General features: G+C 39.2%; 1 protein-coding gene across 1 annotated transcript in view; it reads right to left on the bottom strand.

Moving 5' to 3' along the window:
- Positions 1–26,118, bottom strand: part of NCOA2 (nuclear receptor coactivator 2) — a 187,225-nt gene that overhangs the window by 100,459 nt on the left and 60,648 nt on the right. Inside the window, exon 3 of the mRNA XM_080338682.1 lies at positions 16,611–16,855. The gene's annotated coding sequence lies outside the window, so the exon portion shown is untranslated. The remainder of the gene's footprint in view (positions 1–16,610; positions 16,856–26,118) is intronic.

Below are 26,118 nucleotides of genomic sequence, written 5' to 3'. Positions count from 1 at the left end.
GTATGACTTCTGTTCTCCAGGGAAAAAGGAACAGACAGGATTTCTATAACTCTACAGTCTGCATGCTGTGCATGTCATGTAGCAATAAATAATTCATATTTTGACCTTATGGGATACCTTTTACTCATGGACTTCAAAGAGCTTTTGCAAAGGTGGATATATGTTTTATTATCTGCAGTTTATAGATCTCAGGATGAACAGAGAAATAAAATGACCTATGCAAGGTCATTCAGTAAGCCAGGTGCATTTAAGTGGGTAATACCAGGCCTGCTGCCTTTTTAGTCAGGTTGCAACTTACAGCAATACAATGAAAACAGTCAGATACTACCTTGAACTTCAACAATACCCATGAGAAAGCACAATGGATGTTGGCTCTTTTACAAATATAGAAGTCTAAACATATTCATGAGAGGAAAGGAGAAATCACAGGACAGTACAGAGATGCCCCAGAAGCATCTTGTACAAACATCTTGGCTCCATGGGCAGAGCTGTCAGGATCTGCTGAAGAGGGATCAACAAAGCTGTCTTCTTCCACATTAAGGATTTCTTGGAGACCACATCAGACACCAGACTGAACTTGAAGGAAGTAGTCCTAGTTGTAGTATATTATTATATGAATTGTACAGAGAGGTACTTCAGCAGATTATTCTCTGATATTGATTTTATGACATCTTGTGAACAGTCCAACCAGAAAATAACTCCTTTTAGAAAGGCTGATTCTACCTACAGCAACATTACCAAAAGAAGGTACACTACTAGGACTTAAGTTACGTTAAAAAAACCTGAGGCACATTTAAAATTCCAGGAAATCTGAGATACTCACTTATATTTTCATGAGCTAAAAAGTGGTGTTTTCCATAGCGTTAATATTTCACTTCAACTTCCGAAAAATACTTTAAATAAAAAATAAATGTGCAAAAAGCTTTCTACAGAAAACTGTTTAACTGCAACTCCAAACTGATACATATATATGAGAATATTTATGAGAACGTACCACTGTGGGGAGACAGTTTATTTAGTTAACACCACAGTAATAATGCTTTGTATTAAATACTTAATCTTGCAATTCTCTGAACTGTCTTACCTAATACTAAGTCCAAGACTCCACTCATGTTCTTAACTGTAAAGATTATGTGTAAATGCTTTCTTGGAGTAAGATCAGAATGTTCTTTACTTTTCAGGATGGAGTCCTTACATTGTCTCAGACTGCTGAGGACTTAGAAGCATCTAACACACATAAATGATCTGTACAGCTGCCCCCTGAAGTGCAGCAGCAGCAGGACCCAGGGTTTTTATCTGTTAGCCAAGAAAGATAACAAAACAATACGCCTTGGGTTGTTTCTTTGTTTTGCTTGTGTTTGTTTCTTTCTTTTTCCCCAAAGAAAGAACATACAATAATCTGCTATAGAGAGAGCTTACTCTGTTCAAATAGCATGATGTTTAAACAAACCAAAGATTTATACTTTACAGGAGGGAAAAATTATCATCCCTGTTATCACCACTGGCATATAACAATTGGTAGTAAAACACTATTTCATAAAAGGTCAGCACTTCAAAGCTGGATTTAACTAATGCCACCACTGGAATGTTTCCTTTACAGAAAACAAGCTTTTAAAAATTAAAAAAAAAAAACAAACCAAAAAAAACGCAAACCACACACACTCCTTGTTCTGCATGTGCTAAAATGAGGTAAACCCAAAACCTGGTTATTGACAAACCAAAGTATCACTGAGGAAAAAAGAAAACATACCAAACAAAACTGATTTCTGTCTATGTGATCAGAATGAAATGGAGTTAAAAGACATACAGCATGCACTAAGATAAGACAGATTTGCCAGAATTTTCCTGGGATTAATTAAAGGGGAATCATTTTAAATCCCTCTCTTCTTCCCAAGCCTCTCCAAGCTGAATTTACTCCATTTAGGTAACAAATGCAAAGTAGGCAGGGAGGCATGTGCTATTTTCCAATCAAGTCATCCACAGCAGAGCAATCTGGTTTAGAGAAAAGCATTTTTTAAGCTTTCAAAATACAAAATAATTTGTAAGACCAAATGAAATATATTCTTCTGTGCAAATGGAGTCCTTCAGACAGTGAAATGAAATGTCTGCACGTCATAAAAAAATCCCTGCACAGGATTTACAAGAAGCCTTCGAAAGTCTTGATATTTATGCCATACTGCAAAAAAATTCCAATATGGAGTGATAAGTAACACTTCTGGGTGGACTTCAGTCTCCTATTCCCCTACAGCTGATGTGTAAAGAAGAACATCAGCATCGAGGACCGGGACAAACACGAGCCCCCGTGTGAATGGAACCGGACAATTCTAATTACCTCTCAAAGCACATGTTTCACCACTATTTGCCCCCCATACCTTCCCCTTATTTAAGCTCCTTACCTTTTTTTTTCACTGCTACTTTCAGCACCTCTGCTTAAGCAGAAATTATTATAAGCTTACTAGCTGTAAGTGGTCACATCTACAAACACGGGAAGGGCTGATGCTTGGTGCCAAGCAGCTTTTGCTCACTTGCACCCTACCAATGCTCCTGCTGCGCCACGGGATTGACCGTCAGGAGGTCAAAACCACCCCCTGAGCCAATGGGGGGCACAAAAATCACATTCCTGTCACCCTCTCTTCTGCTAAGGGCCATTATCAATCTAATTCCCACATCTGTATAAAACAAGCATGTTGAGTCACTTCAATTTTTTCATTTTCAAGGTATTTGTTATGTCATGTACATCATGCAAAGCCAGTGATCTCGACAGCTTAGGTGGGGAGCTGTTTGTAAAGAAAATCTCTCTCAGAAGATCACACAACTTGGGAGCAGGGATCTTGTTGAGGTCCTATCTCATTTACAAGTTAGAAGAGCCAAATTCAGCCCTTTCATGTAATAAATATTTCACCTTAATTTCAGTGCAGGGAGGGGGGAGTCTAAATTTGTACCTTGTCTACTATTCCAGTAGCAAAATAAATGTATCAGGACAAACAGTTCTTTTAGCTAGATCTATATGGGGAAATTGCTACTTTTATTCTCCAGTTAAACAGCCAGCACTTAGCTTTGTGAGCTGCATGCAAAAAACTACGCGTTATAGCACATACTATAACTATAATCTATGTATTCATTTATTTGTAATGATTATACAATGGTTTAATGACTGGTTAAAAACATCTCAATATCCAGAATATTCCTGTGACAATAATTCACTTGCAGTAACCTAAATATTACCAGTATAGCGGTGATGGTGGTCTTTTGCCACACTTATTTCAAACCTGAATAAGACCAGGTAAGTATGGACACTGGGGAGCAACGTTTCAATACAGGACAACAAGGAAATATTCCAGCATGTTTAGAAAGTTGTCTTCTGGGGGCAGAAAAAGCCCATCATGCTTTACTTGTATCTGTATGCGAGACACAGTCTAAGAAATTATAGCTTTTGTCAGTTACTCTCTCAGAGTACATAGAAAGAAAAACTAAATTAGATATTTAGACAACACTGAAAGGAAACTAAGCTTACACGTACTGCGCACAGGCATTTCACCTACTTACCAAGGGGTAGATAAGAACTTTTTGTGCAACTCATAATGGAAACCTTCGTACTTAGCTTTGAGTGATACTAGGAGAGTAATTTTAACTATTTTATTTCCAGCAATGATTAGGAATTATAAGCAGCTCTGTTACACCACGGCAAGAAATAATGATCAGAACCTAAAAGAAGAAAATGCAGGCATCGTAAAGCACGTGTCACTGGCAAATACTACATAGAGAGTATATAGTACATTAAACACTTAATATATCCCTTCTTTTGGTCAATGTGTTAACATGTTTTACATTTTATAGAAGCACATAGCATATTTATTAAGTAGAAGTAATTGTTGGAGATATTTCAGTTACGGGATTACAAAACTAGTTAGGCTATTATTTGCAAAATACCTGTGAAAGGTACACGTCCTTCAATTAGGTTTCTATTTTAATCAGTGAAACTACAGGAATAATCTCATAATATTTCAAATAATGTTTCAATAATAACATTTCAGTAATAACATTTCAATACCTTTTTATACTTCAAAAAGAACATGAAAGAACATAACTAGATAAAATCGCTTCCTTTCTGAAGTACGAAACCCATCTCTTTAATTAGTTTTCCTTTCTACTCCATATATTAAGAACATTTTTTCTTTACCGAGTTGCTCTTGGTTTTTGCAACTCCCAAGTATAATACAACAAACCCAGAACACCTATGTGAAGTTGGTACTTAGGAGGCAGAAAGCTGGCAACAACTGCCCCCGTTTTCAGGTGGAACAGCTGCCATCAGACAGCACTAATTCATGGAAGCCGTTAACACAACAGACACAACCACCTCACATTGAGGAATCATGCTGCTATTACACCTTTAGATCAAGGTTACCCCACGATGTTTTAAGGAGGTCTGTGGGTCACTCTGCCAAACCCCTATCTCTGGCCACTGCTGGGAGCGAGGGGCAGGACTTGGGGGGCTCAGAAGCCTCCAAGGAAGAGCTGGGGCTTCAAGGAGTCCAGGCAAATTTTGACTGTGGCTCAAACCTGGATATCTGAGGCTGCTCATCAGTAAAAGAGAGGAATGCATGGGTGGTATTCATAAACAACCTAAGGCTTGTTTTGGTGATGGTTCTTTTTTTGGTGAGATGGGGGTTAGAAAATGGTAGAAGGCATTAGTCTACAATAGTGTGTGCTGTCTGGCATTTGAGAAACGTAGTTTTCATTTCACTGTATTTAACAACCAGGAAAGTTTTAAAATCTTATGTGACTGAATCAAACTCATGAGGTAGCAATCACTGAGCTGCTTAAGTGCCTTAAAGCTTCAAGCAGCAGCTCTTTGCTGCAGGTACAGGCATGGCTAAAATGAATACAATTTGTCTCCAAAAAAAGGGAATTAAACCCAGCAGCCCAAGTACAGTGCAAGCTTCAGCATGATTTTAAAAGGAAAAAAAAAATCCTTTCCTTAATCCATATTTGAAAACTCTCTCTTCCTCCAAAAAGCATTTTTCAGTATCTTATTTAGCTTATTACCATATGCTTGCAATTTCTACTCTCCATAGAAGTCATTCTGGAAAACCAAAGGAAAATTTTTGTGAACCACAGATATAATAAAATAACCCCCTCCATGAAATAGTCTAAAAGCTTGGATTGCTTCTGCTCCACCTCCCCACATCTGGCACACGCATCAGATTACAGGCCAGAAGGCAAAGCAGAGACACAGAAAGGGAGAAGATAGTGGCTGGATCACAACTAGAAGGAGGCATGCCTTCTATAATTCAGACTTTTTTCCCCAAATGCTGATACGTCAAAGTGTGATAAATAAAACTAAACCTGGGAGAAGTCCACACACATGCATGGACAGACACACAAAAAACCTGCCCCTCAACCCCTGCTTCAATCAGTTCCCCGAAAGGCAGTGAATTACACGAAATACGCTTGGACGACTTCAGAACCATCACTCTGTGCCAAAAGTGCAACTAGGCTTCTGATTTTGTTAACCAACAAGTTCAAGGGAAAGCATTTCATCTCTAATTCACAAGACTCACTTTTTCTAATTTGTGAAGTATTTCATAGGTACAAAAAAACCTGAAAGCCCCTGAATTGTCTAAATGCCACAATATTGTCAAATAAACACAGTTCATCATCTGGTCTTTTTGCTGTTCAAGCTTTGCAAACTTACAACTCAAACAGGAAGATCTACACAAGGACACAAGAAGCTAGTTTGAGGGCATTGTTTCCTAGACCTCTCTCTGTGGCCACATTCTCCTCGTCCCTTCAACCCCACATCAGCAGTGGAACAGCATAAAACTTCCACCGAGTCTTTCAAGCTTAGCAATAAATCCGCTGCAGTCTGAATTATCAACATTATTCAGACTGTTCAAATGATTTTTTTGTTCCAAATGGACTTGGCACGCTGGTCAGGAACTCGTCGAGTCAAACACAAGCAACAAAAGTGGAATTCTTCTGGCTAAGCTAATTGATGGTCCTACAAAAATGAAACACGCAACTGCATATTCAAAACTTTCAAAGACGCACTGTATTACAGTTACGGAGCACCTTCCCCTCTGTGCCTGGTGTAATATGATCGTAATTGCTGTGAAAGGGCGAGAGACCGACTATATGTTTAAATCCTGCCATCTGTAGGTGCTTTACACAGTTCCATTTGCTGCTGCCGGGTCAAAAGTTTACCCTATTTTCGCTTGTTCATAACCAATCACACAAGTCTCTGCTATGTGTAATCTTTGACCCACTCTCATAGCAATTTTTGTATTATACAGTCACATGATTATACTGAAAAAACCCACACATTTTATTAAGAATACATTTCTTGTTGGTTAGCTTAATAATTATTATTATTTCCATATTCAGTAAGCATACTGTACCAACCTTGTTCTTCCCAGTTAACTCCCTTGGAGCACAATCATACTGCTATGAATTCCCCCTGAAAAATGCTCCAGCGTTTCTGGCTAGTTGCAATCCAGAACCACATGCAAATCAGGGCTGCAAAGCATTTATAGTACCTGTGGTTTTAAAAGTAGGGGGAAGCAACTACCCAGCTTACTCTAATAGGGAAATTAAATGAATGCTCACAGTTAAAACAAAAATTGCTCCTGAAAATCAGGATTGTCATAATAATATTCTTACATATTTACCTTAAAAATTAAATATGCAAAAATATATTGCATGGAAGTTATTTATGCTATTGACATCACTATTATTGTTATTAAAATATCTATGGAACAAGTAGTCCCAGGAACAACCGAATTAATTAAGCCTCATCACCCACAGATTTTCCCCTCCTGGTTGGATGACTTTGGTGTCTAGAAAGGTGAAAGCTTTGAATGAAGCTTTTCCCACACTTGGGACATTTGTTTAAAGTCTCTTTTCCCATCACTTGGATTCCCAGGCAACTAATAAGATTATTTCATGCTGTAACCTTTCCCCTCTGTCAGGGCACCTTTAGGTGCTCTCATCTATATTCAACTGTGAAAATAATCACAAAACTTGTGGGATCTGAATTTCAAGATCTTCACTGTGCCAAAAAAATGTGATCAAAATCACCAACAGGTTCAAAAGCTACTGAGGGGAGATGAAGGGACATGTAGGCATGTACACAAGCACACAGTGTGACCTCATGAGCCTTGTTTTCATAGGAAATGAGGCTAAAAATAAAGCAGAATGTTTGACCTTATTACAGTTTCACAGAAAGCTAGTTCAGATGGACCACACTAAACAGCTGGCTGTATCAACAGATCACCTAAAAGTAGCACCACAATATTTAAATCTATCTCATAGCTTTTCGTAGGCAGTTTTCAAAGCAGAACAGACACACGCACAGGGGAAGGCTGAAGGTAGCCAAAAGTATCTCCATGTCTGAACACAGGGAAAATTTTCACCTTGGTAGAAAAGTTTGACCAAGTATAGAGCTCAAACAACTGCAAAAGAAGATAAGACTGAAGGAGTGAAGCTGAGAACTTGGGAAACCTGACTCAAACCCCAATATGAACCAGTAGCATAGCAATGCTAAAAAGCCATTTGCTATTTTGTCTGACTATCTCCTCTCGTTTTTCTACAATGCAAAAAGTGAGTTTAGAAAGTTTGCAACAGAATTATGAATTTGTACCACTCTTTGTATTACTGAGGCAATTTGGAGAGTTCAACATTTATCTGAGCAGTTTGGTTAGCTGACTCATGTGGGCCCCATTCCTGATAAAGAGAAACAATCTGTGCCCAGCAAACAGATCTTTCATGCCAGAGCCTGAAACCTTACAGAAGCCTGATGAGTCTTAGGAGAATTTACAAGTACCTGGATTTCATGTAGGTCCATAGACCAAGGACACCAAGGAACTGTGATGCAGGAGAATTGCTTTCATTCGTTTTTATTTAAGAACAACTATTCTGCCAGGCTAATTGCAATGACTCTTTAGAGCAATGCATCTATTTCTCTGATTGACTGTATTTTAATTAAGTAATCCAGATTATTTATATAAATACATGCAGACAAAAGTAACTTAAAGTATTTTCTACCATCAGCTGATAGAGAAATATAGTAAGTTGAGATCTTAAAACTAGCACCTACTTCGTACATTATTTTTCTACTATTTCATTTTTACCTGAACCATCATCATTATTACAAGAGCATAATGGTTTCCTAAGAGCGAAAATTCTTAAAACAGTGAATCTGAAAAAATGCAAAAGTTAAAAAATACAAATCTTATAAAAATCTAAATCTTCATTTAATATTTAACCTCACGATGAAAAAAACACACTACCGAGTGTGATGATAATTGTTAGAGGCATTTGTTTTGAATGACCTGCAGAGATTGATAAGGTATTCAGTGCTCTCAAGTAATAGGTATGTGTACTATCTCAGGGTAATGGAAACTTTCTAGGCTACCATTGCATGCCCATGAAGAGTATACATACAATTTTTTAAAAAAATTTTGGTTTATATATATTCAGAACTTCCTAGCTCCCTATGCTTTTTTTCAGGTTTAGTAGTTATGGTTTGAAATTAATTTAGAAATTCTCCTAGAAGGCCATATAAAACTAAAATATCAAAATCCACTCAAAAATTAGTATTAGACTTTTCAAATGGCAATTTAAAGTTTGAATCTGAATTACTTCATATGCAAATACGATGCTTTTTAAATGGCATGGTAGCTTGTAATTGATAAAGGCATTTTTAATGAACTGTTTTAAAGGATGTGGGTTTATATTAAAAGAGGTCACCTATTACAAGGAGTTTGCAATTAGATTTTGCTGGCTGGCTGCAGATCCTCCCACCAGCTAATTCTCACAGACCTCACTTGCTAGTCCTCAGAGCAGCCACCAACCCGACCAGCCTGCACATGCCACAAGAGAAATACTGTCCAGATGTCATCATGGAAATAGGATCAGACCGCTAGAGAAAGGAGGCTCTTCTACCTGGCCCCTTCCACTCCACCCTTCTCCACTCCCTCAGGGGCAGCCCTCTAAATTGAATTGTGGCAAGTCTCCAACACTGTCCAGTTGCTGGGCAGCATTTGCTGCTGCAAAGCTGCTCTCCAGCCCCTTTGGCAAAAAGCAGAGCAGATGGAAATTTCCTGTAGGCTGGTCTTGGCCCACAGACCACTGTTTAGACCATATTCCTCTATGAATAAAAGCAATCTATTCATGGCATGGAAGTGACTGGCCCTACTGTCCTCTTTACAACACAAACCCATCCAGTCCCTTAACTCAGTGATAAAACACAGTGCCATATGAGCACATTTCATCGCCTGTGCTTGGGCTAGGAAGTAAGCTGCAGAGGAAAACATGGCCATGTCATGCTAAGCAAAGACAGACATGAGTAACTCTGGCAAGCACCTAAGATAAGGCTCTTCAGAATGACTGCAGGTAATGTTATATTGATGTTACAATGAATTATTACCCATACAGATAGACATAGAGTAAGCAGAAGCAGTGCAACCATCCTCTTCAGAGCGGCAGCTCTATGCTCTCTTAAAACATTGGAAGACAAGAATAGGAAGGAATTCTTTCCACAATTAAATGTGTTGGAAACCTTGCTGTGTTCTGAAAGTTCCAAAATTTTATTTAGAATGAAAGAAACACCTCAATATATCTAACGAGCATCATTTTTCACAGGACACAAAGGAGTTCTCACTTTCATTGGTCTTCCCTTGTCTCCCCTTCTAAAGCACAGCTAAAAACACTAGGGACCTTGAGGCAGAACTCTGTCCTGATTTCTGTTTCCTTCACAATTGCTATTGGATGTATCTTGTTTTTTACATGAAGGCTATTAAGACTGCTTTGTTTTTTAAAATTCCATTCAGAAAGATGAGTCAAAGCTCTGGTAGTGCTGTAGTGCTTCTGGTTGTTCCAGTGACAACAAAACTGATTACCCAGCTTTTCCTCAAGAACAGAAAACAGTGGGCAGAACATGATGAAACAGTCCTCTAAGGACTAGGAACTTTCTTGCCTCAAGTCAAAAGATGGTCACTATGACTGTATGATATTTCATAAGGTCTTGAGTAAGTATTCTCCACTAGTTATCTGATAGTTGAACAGGAAATCTAGGAAAGGGAAATTTTTCATATTACTTTTAGGACAGAGTAATGTTTGTTGAGCTCTGCCTAAAGGTTTCTCACAGGGCTTTACAAAATGCAGTGCTGTCACATGTAGAAAAACCTTTCTCCAAGAATCTGTCACAAGAAGAAAAGGTCTACTGTCGATTACCGCATGCAGCAAGTGCTGCAGCTTCAGTAACCAAGCAGAGCTTCCCTGAACAATCTCTCCTGGGAGAGCTCCTTTCCCTGGAAAGGCTTCTCACCAGCTCTTCCCAGCAAGCACAGTACATGGGAAATATTCAGAAGGTAGTAGGTATTTGCCGCTCAAGTGCCTGATGCCAGCAGAGATAGAGAAGTGACGACAGGCCATTTCCGGATGAAACGTTAGGGCTCTCCTCAAAGGCCCCAAGCAGCCTAAAATATATTTGAACCAACCTGTACCCGAGAGGGTACAGGAGCAGAAGATGAACTTTTTTTATCCTTTGGTACTTATGCTTTTCTGTTCTACTACGTGCATGAGCAGATCCAAAGGCAGGATGGGTGAATTAACTCAGGAAAAAAAGCTGTCAAAAAAAGCTGAGCAATCAGTCCTCAAAAAATTAATGATAAAAGAGTTTGAATAAAGCCAATTTGTAATGGAATGTAAGAAGGGAAGTCTCTAAAGAGAAAAAACTGTCTACCAGCTCTGCAGCAGGTTTTGCTGCCCCATGCAGTTTACCATGGCAAGAAGCCAACTTGGCAAGGCTTGTTCCTCTCCAAGGAGCCTGGCCGCCCGCCAGCCACGCTCACAGGTCTCGGTGCTGCTGCCAAGCTCGAGGGGCAATCGAAGATCCTATTTTGTGAATCCACAGATTCGGTTCTGACCGAGAATATTTGTGTAATTTTAAAATGTTCTTAAGTAAGTCAAGTTCCCTCTATTTCTAAAGCAACTGTACAGGCGAAACAGAACACTTCACCCAGCTAGAGAAAATGAGGCACAGATTGTTAATTATATGGCTATTTGCACTTTGACTGAAAGAGGAAGTAAGCTGGTTATAACTACTTTGGGCTTTACTCCTGCAACTGCATTGAAACCACATTTATGACAGCTGAAACTATGCAATTTTATACAAATGTGGGCACTTCCTGTTTTCGAAGCAAGTTCTCAGCTGCTCGCTCTTACCTCATGGTAATGTTGCTGGAAGAAGAATGTATTAAATGTGCTCAGTTTTGAACACTGGTCTTAAGATCTTATTTTACTAACTGTTTTTAAGCATGTGGATAAAATGCGTATATTGGACTACTGCTGTCAAGCACCTCTATTTCTGGGACCTAACTGTACTTCTTAGGCATCAGGAAACACATATGTTTTCCACGTGTGAGTCTGAAACGCCCAGCTGTCACCCGGGGCGTGCTCAGTCCCGTGTGTCATGGTCACGATCACTCTCGGCTGGGGAGGCAGGTGCGGCGCATTCCCCCAAGCAGGCAGGCTACGCTCTGAATTACGCATGCTGGCAGATCTATCTTTTTCCACTCAATACGCAATATTTCAAGTAATTTCTAATAGCAGCTTTGTTATTTTGGACATTAGTAATTCTTCACTGTGGCAAATATATGGTCAATTTTATAGACACTTAGTATGGGGAGTAATACAGTTCTTGCAGCATGGATCAAAGAAAATCATTATTTCACTACAAGATAGTTTTGAAAATACCATTTAACAACCCTAATAAGGTGCAGTACATTTCCTGTGGCTTTTCTCTTACTTCGCTTATTTATGTTAATTAGATCTCACAAACCAAACTTCTGCAATGAGTACAATTACATAAATCAGCACTCTGCTTTTCCATTGACAGTCATTTTCCTAGGAGATTATAGCAGGAAGACTGATCACATTGTTCAACTGAAAAGCAAACGCATATCCAGTAATTCCTGATGATAAAATGTGATAATTCTTACTCACAAAAAAAGAACCCACTCACATTTAATTTACAATGTATTCTTCCAGATTTAGTTCGTGACATACTGCTTGAGAATGAAGTACTCCCTATAAATGCAAGATATTTATAGTCAAGATCACCAAAATCCTTAACACAGAGAAGTGTCAGAACTTCTACTAGCTTTGTTTTGCTCTCCAAGACCACAATCTCTTATTTCTGACCATTAGATCCCACCCTCTTAACTATGAGAACCTGCCAGCTTTGCAGTGCTAAGTGTGAAAAAATACAGACCTCTTAGTCTCAAATCTGAAGAATTAAATTTCAGTTTAAAAGTCCTTATGCAAAAATCCCCAATGAAGAGAAACGCTAGAGCTAAAATTTCAAATTCAATTATACCTGATTTATTGATTTCTCTTTGCTTACATTTCAAACTAAACACAGCATATGGTCTAACTCATGCGTTTCTTTAAAAACACTTCCCTCGGTTGCCTTTTCCTGCCTCAAGTCAAGGCGATTTCAAAGTGGCAGACAAGCCAATTTGCAACTAGAAGAGGCTGGTCCTGCCCTCCCTCTTCCAGGTCATCTTCAGCTCTGCTGTTTATCCAGCTCTGCAGTCAGCAAGTTCGAAGAGTTAAAGAGCCAGCCCAGGAACCCAACCAAAAAGGCGGCTATAACTGACCACTGCTTTGGCCCCCTGAACCAACGCACTCTGGAGCTGCAGCGGCAGCAACGCTGGCACGAGGGAGACGGGATAATACCTCAGCAGGGAAGGTGCAGACCATGCTTCTGGAAGCCATCAGACCAAGGTTAGCTGCAATGATGCCACATTTGTGACATCTCCACAAAACTTGGCCCCATGTTCAGCCCTTGTCCTCCGAACAAGGGAGGACACAGAAAAATCCAATTCACACAGTGCAGTCTAAAACCGCCAGATTACCTTCAGAGCCTCGGTGAGCTACAAAATCTCAACTCCTCTTTTGACCTTCTGTTTTTGATTGAAACAGACTGTTTCCACACAGAAGCACTCAAATCCAGATCTTTGCAAACTTATCCCCAAAAGTAATGTGAGTATTTCTAATAAGGTGAAAAAACAAAAACATAATAAAAACACAGCACCTTAATTAAGGCAGCCCGGATTAGCTGTATGATACATCATGGTGGAAGAATTCTGCTGTTAAAGATCATGCAGATGTTACGATGGAGGCAAAGAAAGCCTTTCTTTAGCTACAGCACAGCTGCTGCATGCAACTTCAAAAAGACTTGGCACAGGACTTAAGCCACAAAACTTCCCCCTCGCTTCATCTCATGTACGTCATCTGCAACTTCAGCGAGCTGCGCCAAGGACAAAACTGACACAAGGTGGTTTGGAACATCTTACCAACAGTGGGGCAGCTTCTTGTGTTGCAAATACTCATGTGCACCTTCACAAAACTCAGCTGTACATCTCCATTCCTCCTCAACCCAGCAATCCCTCAAAAGCAATGACATCCCATGCTGCTGTCCCTCTATATTTATACTTGCAATACCTTCTACTTTAAACACAACAGAATTACAACATAATTAACATACTAAAACTTCACAAATGGCCATAATAAGAAAGAAATAATCCGCTAAAGTAACATTTGAAAGTATTATCAACTTCCGTTCACATCTCTCATTACCTACACACTGAACTACTCTGAACAGCCAGACACCCTGACCACAAAGCTGAAAAGGCCACAGTTTACAATCACATTGAATGTACATGCTTAATGCCAGTCTTGTATTTTCCACATGTGCATTACAAATAATATATGTGTGTATATATATATGTGTATGTGTGTGTATATATATATACATTTAGTGTCTGCATTCAAAGTTCAGGTTTTCCCTTTAAATGTAGCAAATATTACAGCTAGTTACAAGTCGTACACAAGAAGTACTTGGATTGATTTTATATATTTACCAGTAAAGCACAGAACTTAATCTGATCTGCATAATAACATTACTTGTGATATCCTTTCAGTGATTAAATTGATAAGAGAAGTATCTGAGAAACCTAAACTACTTTAAGATACATATATGTGTATGAGATTAGAGCATTCCTGATGCATGGGAACAGAACCTTGGAAATGGTTTGATATCTCTCCCTTTTTCTTCTTTTGTTAATTCATATGACATCAGCCTGTTAACTGTTATGACATTCTTAGCTTCTACCATGTGAAGCCATAAACTAATTTGTCACCTACAATATTCCTCCCACGACTGTGAAGTTACAGACATAGAATAATTAGTCCAAACAAGAAAACAGCAGTAGGAGTAACTAAAATTTCATTAACATTCAAACCTTGTAAGTAAAACAGAGTAGAAAAAAACTGCAGAAACAAAGAAATACGAGTAGAAATTCAACAAAAGAGGTTTTTTTAAAAAAATTATACAATGACTTCTTTATTTAGAACTTGATAAAAAGCTGGAAACCCACGACTTTAAAGAATATTAGTAATCTTGATTAGAAACAGTGAAGAAAACTCATTAAAGCAAAGGTAAAGCTTTAAATACTACAAATATTAACCACAGTATTACTGTATTCATTATAACATAACCTTTCAAAATGACCTACTTTAATAATAGTCAAAAAATGAAAGAATAGGGGCACTAACCCCCTGACTCTACTGGTTTTATAAAACACCATCTACTTCTCTGAATTAGTAACAGACTCATGAAACTGAACCAATTTGTTCAACAGATGTTGCAGTTAACCCAAAGGAATTTTACTTTTCTATTGTAGAAATAGAGTGTGCTGAATAAAATTCCACTATTATTAGGAGTTTTCAAAACATATTAGCTCAAAACCAGCTTCCATTCCCATCCTTTCTTTCCTTCACACAACAGAAAACACTTTCCATAATGGAACAGACGTGCCACCGAAACAAAGTAGGCATATTGATAAAACAAGTCACCTTCCTCAACCCCTGCCCCCATTTTATGGGATACGCAACAAGGGCAGAGTTTTTATTTTTTTTGGCACTCCTCTCCCCATATCAGCCGATAACCCTCCCCACGTCACCCTTCCAGCGAGCTGCCCTGCAGGCCCACAATTGCTCCCCCATCCAGTACCCTGCTTTTCTCCAGCGGGCTCTGCAAATTGTGCCATCCTTTCGTAATGTGCGCTATTGCATCAGTCCAATTGCAACATGATTTTCAATACTCTAGGTAAAGCAAATAATTTCATTTTTACCCTCTGCTCATAAAAAACAGATTGTCATGAGGTGTCGTCTGTCGTCGTCCACCCCCCCCTCCCCACTTTTGTTTATGTTTAAAGCACCATTTGCACTGCATGGCAGTAGTCAAACAAAAATACCTCGGGTTTTCTTAGAAAGCAGCAGTTAAAAATACTGCTTGGCGCCTGCAGCATTACTGCAGCCTTTCACAGAGCCATATGTAGTAGATCCCCCATGAGCAGGCTGGAAGGGGAACGTGCATTCTTACTCTGTGTATTTAATATAATATCTAGCCATTATCAAAGCTTCATAGCTTTTACTGTCTCTCTCTCTCCTGCAACAGCAAGTAACAGCTTATCTGGCAAACACACTCACTATGTTTCTAGGCACCAAAGACATGCTCTTGGTTAATTCATAAAATCTGATCCAATGTTAGATATTTTGCATGTACGTTAGCTAAGTTAAAACAATATTTAGCTTAACCATGCCTCAGCCAAAAAATTCTCTGTTATCTACAGATTACAACAGCATTGTAGCGAGCTATGGACATCGCACTGGGACTACACAAATCCTGAGCCTGAAGAAATGCAGATGAAATTCTGACCTCAAGCCATTCTGATAGTGGGCATTACAAACACTGCCTACTTTGTATCCGATACAATAACCAGGCACATGAGGCATGTGCCTGTGATGAATGATGAATTTACGTGTCGTTTTGGTTTTATATACATGTATTATCCGAGTTGACAGTATGAAAAAATGCTGTACTTCTTGCACCCCAAATCATATTACACGACACAAGCATCTACAGTAAAGTAAGTTTTAGAGAAACCTAAGCTTTGCCTTTGTTTTTTTCTGTGGCATGATATACACTGCAGTCATGTCATACCATTTCCACAGCACCTCTGCTTCATTCAGCATACAGAATTACCACTAATCAAAACAGTAATCTGTTTTACTCTTGGTATTTGGCAGGTAGTCCCATACCTTATTTACTGCATGCTGCGCAATTTTTTTTTTGAAAACGGAACAAGTAATTTCTTTGTGAATTCAGTGGTGCAGCTGAGTGCTTCATCAACATAATGGTTAGTTCTACTGTTAATCTGTTACTCCTAACTTAGAATAACTGTGTTATTCCTAACTTCCTACCTAAAGTGGTGGCAGCTTTAAGGTCAAAGTGATTCTCCAGTTCTGAAGATAACTTTGTCTCCAGTTTGGCACAATTCTGAGCTAATTTTTTCACAGCACTTAGCATTACATTGTGCTTTATATAGCACTTTCAAACCTCAACCCTCACTGCCTCACTTGCAGTTATCAGTGCTCAGCACTTTGCCACATCAGATCCAAAGATCTCAAGTAATCCGCAACAAAGCAAGACACATACAGGTTAGAGAAGGCAGGAGAAAAGACAGGACTAAGCAACTTACCTAGCATCACCTGGGAAGTCTGCAGCACAGCTGGGAAGAGAGTCCTGTTCCCCAGGGCAGCATGCAGCTGCACAGAGCATCAGCACGGCCTCTGCCTCCTGCGGTCCCCTGCCTGGCCCGCCACGCGCGTCCCGGCTTCTGCTGGAAGTGAGGCAGGGGTATAACAGAGAACAGCCTTCTCCACTGCATCAACCAGATTCATTCCCACAGCAGGTCCATCCTGTGCATGGAACGAAGCAGGGGTTCTGTGGAAAAGAAAAAAAAACACACCACGTCAGCACGTGGTTAAACGTTGCTAATTTGTGAGGCTTCCTCAGGAGGGGCCAAATGAAAGAGCTTTGCAAAGACAATCTCAGTTTTGACATTCCTTGACTTCAACACTGCCTCACTGCAAAAACGTTTGCATCTGCCACTTTTAGGAAAAAGAAACAGAGAAATCAGACCCCTATGTGACGCAGTCACACACACACCTACTCAAACCAGCAATGGGGTTGAAATCTTTAATATACCATGTAGCTCTTGTGGCAAAAGAGTAAAATTGTCACAAAAGCAAGCCAATCCTCCGCATGGTGAACAGCCATAGGTGGTGGTTAAACACAGTCTCAAAGAGCTTCTACTGGAATCAAAGACTGTTCATTTATATTCGAAGATCTCTACAGAAAAGGACCTTCCAGAGTAAACTCCTCTGCCTGTTTTCATCAAGACTCTGAGCCACGTTGATTCAGGCTCCGGTCCTTCATTGCCACCTTCAATGCCCTTGCCAAGCCTATCCTCAGCCTTGGTTGGCAGTGCCACACTCTCTCCTTGACTCTCCCTCACCTCCCTCTGTCCTTTCTTCCCCAAAAGGATATCATATTAACTCCCACTCTCATCTTAGGCCTGTCTCCCCTGTTCACACCCTCCAGTATTTCAGGGCTGGGACCACACCAGGGTGTGCCAGTGCCCTACGAGTCCACCTCTGACTCTCAGGTACTGGGGTACGAGGCAGCAATTTTGTCTCCCAGCCCAGCCTCCCCTCCCTTTCCAGGCCATACAGCTCTCACACAATCTGTAATTTCTTTAGAAGGTTGCAGTTTGGTTAGATCTGAGATTTTCACAGCACTGACAAAGGAAAAGCTGTGACTCATACACCACTCTTCTTCCCCAGTGCCTCTCACCAGTGCTTCCCATGCTGCCTCTAACTCCTGCTCTCTACTTCAAAGGGAAGGACACGAAAAAAAAGAAAGCTCTTTTGTTTTTTTTTAAGGAAACTCTAAAATGAGAGATAACTTCTTCCACACATTCTTACAGATAGCTAAATAATTTTGTCAGGGAAAAGAAAAAAAGCTAGAGGCAACTGGCTAGCCCCAAAGGGTAATGTTTTGCAAAGTTATAAAGAGCTCCAACCCACATCCTATACTGGGAAGCATGGGGCAGCTTTCCTTATTTCAACTCCTGGCACTCCCCTTACAGCCCTTAACAGCCTAAGTCATGCAGCTTGTTGAAATTAGAACTGCCCAAAGATTAACACCCGAGACCGGTGGTCAAACTGAGGAGCGGCTGAGGGTGGACAGTGCCAGAGCAAACGCCACGCCAGACACCTTTGTCTCCACCACCAGTTTTGTTGTGTGCCTGCAAGCTACGTTCAAGCCACACCGTCAGAAAACAGCAGGCGGTCCAGCTAGCCATTTCTTCTGATGCCAGTGTTGATATCCTAGAAGTACCAATGCTTGCCTGAAACACTACAGCTGCTCAGGAAATACTTCTAGGCCACAAAAAAAATGAAGTAAAATGGGTTAGCTTCATTCCCGATGAAGGTCACACAGCTAACAGAGAGAATTTAAGCAAATCCACTTTACTTCACGTTTGCACTAAATTAGGAGCAGTTGTGTATCAGTTACCACAAGGAAGAGTAACTTCATGCAATACTGTTGCCTGTGATCATCTGCCTCTGCCTGAAGGGGAAACGACCTTCTCCTATGAAACTCTGGGAAACTTTTTCTTTCCTTTTCTCTATTTAGCACTTAGCATAAAAAACAAATGCAGCACACTGTCTTTACATGTATAGCCAGATAATATACAGAAAGAAGAAATCCTCTCAAAACAGACAATGCTTTCTTTTAGAGCAAAATACAATTTACGGATTTTTTTAACTGAGGTCTTAATAGCAAACAAGACAACAACTTTTCAATGGCTCTTGTAAATACTTCTGTATTTACACAAACACAATCCAGAAGAGCAGGCCAAGAAAACAGAAACTGTCACATGCTCATAGAGGGATGCAAATTATAGTATGGATTAAACACACTACAACATTTATTTTTCAATTAGAAATAAGAATTTTCAAGGAATGACTTGACTATTCTTGTGAGATCGTATTTAATCTAGAGACATCTGATCTACCTAATTTTCAAAAAGCACTTATTAACTATGGCAAAAAAATATGCGACCCATGTGCATACTCCTAGAACATCCATGTTTATTACAAAAATAAACTGAAAAGCTTTAACACCAGTGTGTAAAACATAATGAGGCATTAAAAGCTCATTTCCATTTTCAAAAATTACGAAGAAATAATTTTATTATATCTTGAATTCAATTTAAGTAATGAAACTGGCTATCCAGCATCTGTAATAGCTAGATTTCTCCTTTTTTTTAAGACCAGAATAATTATCTGATCACTAGTTACAGTTAAGATGCAAAATACAATTAGGTTGAATGAAACTTCATTACTTCAATGTACAATCATGGAAACTACACTAAACTTCTTCCTTAAAAAAGAGAGCAGAATTTCACGCACCATTTCATTTGGCACACTATAACATATTTGCTGTCAGCAAAGGACTTTTTTTCAATGAACTAAAAGGAGAAGAAAGTATTTCCATTCATGTAGCATTGCCCAACTGATTAGAAGTATCAGGCACTGGTAGTTGTCTCTCAGCTGTAAGAAACAGCAATAGATTTAGTTCCTACAGACCACTATACAGTGTTCCTAAAAACTCATCTGAAATCCAGCAGAACTCTAAAAATGTTGGTTTTTTAACATGAACTAACCTAATTGTTTAGTCATCAAAATCAATATTTATGGGCTAAAACACCACACCAAGTAGGAAAGATTTAATGTACAACAAATCATAAAAATCTGATAAAGGAAATGCTTGAAAAGGCTCTAGGACTGCATGTATTTATATAAGATTTGTGAATATATAAACACTCTGCTATATGCGTCAAGAAAAAGGTGAGGTTCAGTGCAGCAAACTAATCATCAGAACGACTAATCTTCTTTAGGACAAGTGTATTCTCACAAGGACTTAAGCCAGCTGGCTGAAGTGTATTGAACATCTTACCCAACAACAAAGATTCATCCAAGACCATTAATTCATGGTAAGATTGCCTTTTTTTTTCCTTTTTTTTCTTTTTTTTTTCCCCCCCACCCTTTTTTTCCTGTTTTAATTTTCTTTTTAAGTAGTTTGCAGCATTTTTGAAGTACGAGTTATTCCCTGAAAACCTTCAGCAGATTTTTCTTACTACTACAATTACCACAAAAGCCACACTACAATGCAAATAGCATATTTGCTGTGATCGATATAATGGCATCATTTGACGAGGGATTCTCCTCTATGTCGTAAAATTAATTCTCTTATTAAGTTTGTTCAGGAAAGCTGTTCTCTGAATCATCATAACGAACATAATTTCCTACAATATTAGAACTTTCAATCATCAAAAATCCCCAAATCATGCTTCCCTTCTTAATTTCAAAAAATATCTCAAAGAAATGTAATATCCTATATAACTAGCATCAACACAAAAACTACTTCTTGCATTGATCATCATGTATAGTGTAGTTTACTCTTTTACTTCAATCTGTTCAAATAACACAATACAATGATCTCAGTATAAAACATTATGGTTCTTATGCAAATAAACAGGCGCTCACATTCAGGTTACTGCTCCACAATACATTGTACACAGCTGCTCACAGCTTGTCCTCACACTGAAAAGAAGATTAAAATGAAATAGCAACCTTATATGTGTATTCCATTGATTGTATTGACTTAGGGCACATTATTTAAAGAAAAATCTGAAGAAATAAAAGTTACCAATACTGACTTGCCACTGCTGTGGCACAACATCTGTAATTTTATGGCTCATCATCATATGAGAAGAAGCCCGTGTCTGTCTGACACACGAAGCATCCACAACACCGACCCTCTCCTGCCAACCCCATCCCCAGCATCCTTGCGAGTTCAAGGGAACTCAGCTTCGAAGGGACACTGGGTGCAAATCGAGTCAAAGTATCACAACTGTAGGGAGATCACTCACTTCTCCCATTGACCTTCTTAGGATCTACAGCAATTTCAAGCACCTCAGGCAATATTGTGGCTGACTAGATGTTTTAGTTGATCATTTCACAAGCGCTTATTTTAGACTAATACTTAAACTCACCTCACACTTCGTGTAGAGAGTTTTTCTTCATCTGTGAATGACAGTGCCAAAACCAGCTACAGTGCAAGCAGTAAATCTACACAGTAGTATGTTATCCATATGGTATAAACAAAAATAAATCTACTTATAGTCTGTTAAGTTTTCAAAATAATACCCTGTAATCTTAGATTTGCTAAAATTGGAAGTAACATACTTATGTGTGATTTTATTTTTTTCTTTTAATCAAATCAGTTATAAAAGTAAAACTGAGTAACAGCGCAGATATAAGGGTATCTTGAATAGAAAGCTAACAGAAAGGGCTTAGATTACATGCAAATACACATACAGGATTCTCTGGCCACCAAACTGGCTCTTAGGATATATCTCAGAGTTAAGACAACTCCTGACACACATTTGGCAGCACTTTAACAAAGTGAAACTTTTAAGTTATCGCCTTTCTCATTATCATGGCTTAGCACAGGAACACACCGTGACCATTTCTTTTGGTGAGCAGAAACTCCTTTCTGCTACAGCGTTTTTTGACTAGTTTTAGACTAGACTTTAGTTTTCACCTAGATAAATTTCAGAAATTCAAAAATATGTTCTAAAATTCATACATTTGCCAAAGACACAAGAAGTTATCCACAGAGCAGAGAATAACGAATAGGAGAACTGAGACATTTGATTGCTCCTAAACATACAAAAACGCATGTCACACACAGGTTCCTTAATAAAACAACGTTCATTAAACTCTATTATACTGTTTGTGCCTAATGTGTGAGATTCTTTGAACAAAATGTCCTTTTTTACACCATCTTGCTACTTCAGTAGCTTAGCTCCACAAATTGTAGGTTTTGAGCCTGAAACCTATGATGAGACTGAGCAGAGAGAGTTTTCTAACAGACACCCTGTGAACAAATGTGGTTTTGGTGCCTCAAAGTTTGATGGTTCTGATGTAATACACTGATTTCTTTTCAGCTCCCTGGGCTAGATTTGTAATACTTAATCATCTCCTTTTTGAGATCACTTATTTGAACCCACAAATCCTTCCTCTCATGGAAATACCCCAAACACCACTACATTATTCTGGACAGAAATGTTCAAAGTGTGCTGTTACACCAGGGTGCTAACCTAAGAGCTGACTATTAATACTATTAAAAACTTCTTGTGATCCTGTCCCTTTCCTTGCATTCATCTTGTCCTTTAATAAACCTGTTCAGCTCACTGATCTGGTATTGAACTTTTTTTTGGTAGAGTAATGAATTAAATCGGTTCACCAAAGGCTGAGAGAAGTTTTACAGCCAGCAAGACAGGCGGACAACATGACAACCTGGCCAAGACTGTGGAGAAGATGACAGTGAAAAGGAAAAAAAGACTCCTTTCCAGAAGTCACCAGTTTTTTGCCCCTACCAGATTAGATCAATTTATCCTGCCATACCAAACCTTCTCACTCACCTGCTGATGCTTCTCCACTTTGCATACAGAGATTAACACTTCCTTCCCAAAGACTAGAAATCAGGCATGGTTGCTGTCAGGTGAGTATATTTGTCTAAACTAGACAACTCTTCTCTGAACCATGTGCGTTTGCAGCCCCATGACTATTGCCATCTCCTGTCTATCTCCTCCTGAGGCTGAAGAATCTCTGAATACCCCAACAGCAGTTTCCAAACTGTAATCCATGGCTGACAGTCATGGTAACCGGTCTACAGCTAGTATGGCAGAACTGTATCATACATCATAATTATAAATGACTAAATTTCACACGGTTATAGCAGTAGCCAGTGAGAAAAATTACTAACAGGGGGGAAAACCCTCAAAAACTTAAGGAAGCATCAAGTGATCAAGCCTGACTGGCATAGTCCCTTGTGCTAGGACAGAAAAAAGACCCCAGTACAGTTGATGGCCGGATCAAGCCCCATTCTTCATCCATGGTCTCAGTGGGACGTCCCTTATCTTCAGTCAGTGCAGCTGGACACCATGAACACCACACACTTAATACACTTCAAACTGGACAGTGCAGCAGCTATGAAAGTTTTTGTAAATATTTCAACAAAGAGGAAAAAAAACAACAGTAACTTCAATATTTTGGTTCAAATTGAGCTGCCTGGTTTCTATTATTTCTGGATTTCTTGCCAAAAATCCTTCTCCCCAGCCCCTTAAGCCAACTCATTGGCAACTCACTATGGAACCCGGATAAAGAAACAGCTTCTTTATCGCATAATCTCCCAAATGTGAAATGGTTTTAGTACATACCTCCAGTGGCAGTTATAATACAGAAAAAAATAATTATTATATATTAATCCTATTAATTTCTACTTAAAAAAGAACGTACAGCACTTAAATACAAGTTTTAAATTAGATAATTCTACTCTATTTACTAAAACATCAGGTAGCTTGTACTACACACATGTATTTATATAGATAAACACATGATGTATAAAACTATAAACCATATATAATTTCTAATACTGGTTAAAAAAACCTGCCCCAAATATTCTCCTCAGTTCTTCTAAAAATCAAAACAGCTCCAATTTTATGACTAAATTTGATGAATCATTTTCTTTTTTGGTTCCAGGATCTTTCTGCAGACACCTCCAAAAATGAGGAAACTGCTTTTGTTTCTGCTGAATATAAACGGAATAAGTTGCATCTCTTACAAGAGATAGAAATATTTTAATTGTTTCAAGTGTTCCTGAAGTTTAAGTAGAAGCAAAAGTAAATGGATTCCTGCTGTATCTACAGCTCAGTGCAACTTCAGTCCACAGCCTTCACCAAGTTAAAGTAATGCTTCCATGCAAGATAGGGTGCAAAGTAATTCTGACTACAGATAAATTAAAGGAGGTAAAGAGAGCTTCACAATTTGCTATGACTTGTCAGTCACGCTCATCGCACCTCTTCCGAGCATCCTGAACACCCCTGTGTCACGTTTCCAGTTTCCACCCTCCTCTATTTCAGACTACTGACCCACCTCATCCACCCCTTGAGTCACACAAGCACTACTCCTCCCTTCAGCCACTTTTTTAGGAAGCTAAGGGCCTTTTATATGTTTGCTACCCAACTGGTTTCTAACCAGGCAGGCCAGTTTTACTGCTGTCTTAATGACTGCAAATGAGACAACTGAATTTTCCAGTTTTCTGAGTTGCCACTCCACCCCCCAGGGATGTGTAGAGAGGCTGGTGCACAGGCCTGGCCATGGCCCTGCAGACTCCTGTTCCGTACCCTTGGCATGGCTGGTACTGCTGCACACACACAGGGCATCTGAGTGTGCAAACCAATCATCTTTAGATGCCACATTGCTTGGGTTTTTTTAATAACTGGCCAGCTGGCATGCCCAACCCTCTGTTTTTCTCCTCTTGCTTGTCAGCAGGATAGCTAGCCTCCCATTCTTATCAATGGCCTGCAAAAGGTTTCGTAAATCACCCTTTGGGACGACCAGGGCTTCCCACCTCACATTTCTTCTGCCTCCTCTTTCATCCCATCTATCTTCCTTCCGTTCAGGAGGTAAGTCTTTCAGGGTGCCAACTTTTTGAGCAGCACTAGGAGGATGGGCAGGGAGGGAGCTGGGGATATTATGCTGGAAGGTGTTAACGGCCACCATCAAATGGTTCTTTGATCTCCAGACAATTACAGAGCTGGATCTGCTAACCAGATGCAAGGGGCTCCCCTCCTTCCTCCATTTCTGCATCCCAGACGGGCAGAAATGCCATCAACTTGAGTGCAAGGTCCTATAAACCAATTATAGGTTTATTTTGAATTTAAAAAGAAGAAAAGGAGAACTATTTTGCTTTCATAGGGGGAGGTGTCAGAAAGAGTTTGAAAAGCAACAGTTTAACCCTGAAAGAGACTCTTGTAACAACCCCTCTGCTTAAGAGCTGTCTGAAAATATGCAATTTGATTGCTGAAGTTTAACACTTAAAGTTCTCAAAAGTTCTTATAACAACCATACATAAAAAAGATTTTTTCTTAAGGCTTGAAATACTGGACAAAAAGCATATGAGATTGTTTTTCTGCTTTCTACTAATTATTACTGCTTTTATTATACAAGGCAAGAAAATGACTTTTTTTTCTTCCTAAACTGGCAGTGACCAGCCAATTCAGTAAGCTGCGTTTTTGTTTTCTGTGACCGGGCAGTGGAAAAATCTCTTTCATTTATTAGGTCTACAGAGACCAAAACTGGCTGGGTGTCAAACCTGCTCTGTAAAAGCCCAAATGCATTGAGCCATGTGCAGATTCCATAATCCTTTACAACCTGTTATCAGTATCAACTTCACAAAAGACAAACCTTTGGTGTCTTCCAAAGAGTGTTACTGCAACCCTTTATAAAAGGAAGCAAAAACCTGAACTGAGAGTTCAACACACACACAAAACCCAAGAACCAACACACCTAATGGCAGTGCCAAATTAAATTCTCATTAAAATCTAAGATCTCTTTGTTTTGGTTTGGTTTGGTTTTTTGCTAGATAAGTTTGCATAAAATATAAAACAAGATCTCCTATAATGGTGGATAAGCAAGCTGGGTAACTATTTAAATTTTAATAACTCTGATTGCTCCACTGCATGCACCTATGCTACTTAAAGTCCCAGTTTCATCACCTCACTCGTGATTGCAGAGTAGCCAGAATTTGTCACGGGACTGACAGGCACGGCCTTAAGCTGAATGGGTGCTGATCGCAACCTGAGATAGCAAAAAGAACTTTTCTTCAGAAGGATGGGGCTTTCAGGAAAGAGGAAAACTACCAGGGTGGAGTGATCGACTTGCTTTTAACTACAAGGACAGATTCCTAGATGGCCTTGATGAACTGATTAAAATGTGTTGCCTTGTGCAGGTGCACGCTATATTACATCCAGGGAAAAATGTTAAACTTCAATTTTCAGTAAACACACCCAGCATCACATTCTTACATTTTCTGTAGCAGAAACTTACATTTTCTATAGCAGAAGTTTATGAATAATAGCACGCACAACACTTTTTTATCTCAGACTTTAAAGCTGAAAGAATTAATTATTTTATTCAACTGAAATATTCTCACTATGCCAAGACTGCTCTGTACCTGTCTATACTGACAACATTTGCTTGAATCGTCCCTTTTTTTAAGCAACAGAT

The sequence above is a fragment of the Nesoenas mayeri genome (genome assembly GCF_963082525.1).
Source record: "Nesoenas mayeri genome assembly, chromosome: 2".
NCBI lineage: Eukaryota > Metazoa > Chordata > Aves > Columbiformes > Columbidae > Nesoenas > Nesoenas mayeri.
This window is presented reverse-complemented; position numbering and strand designations above follow the sequence as displayed.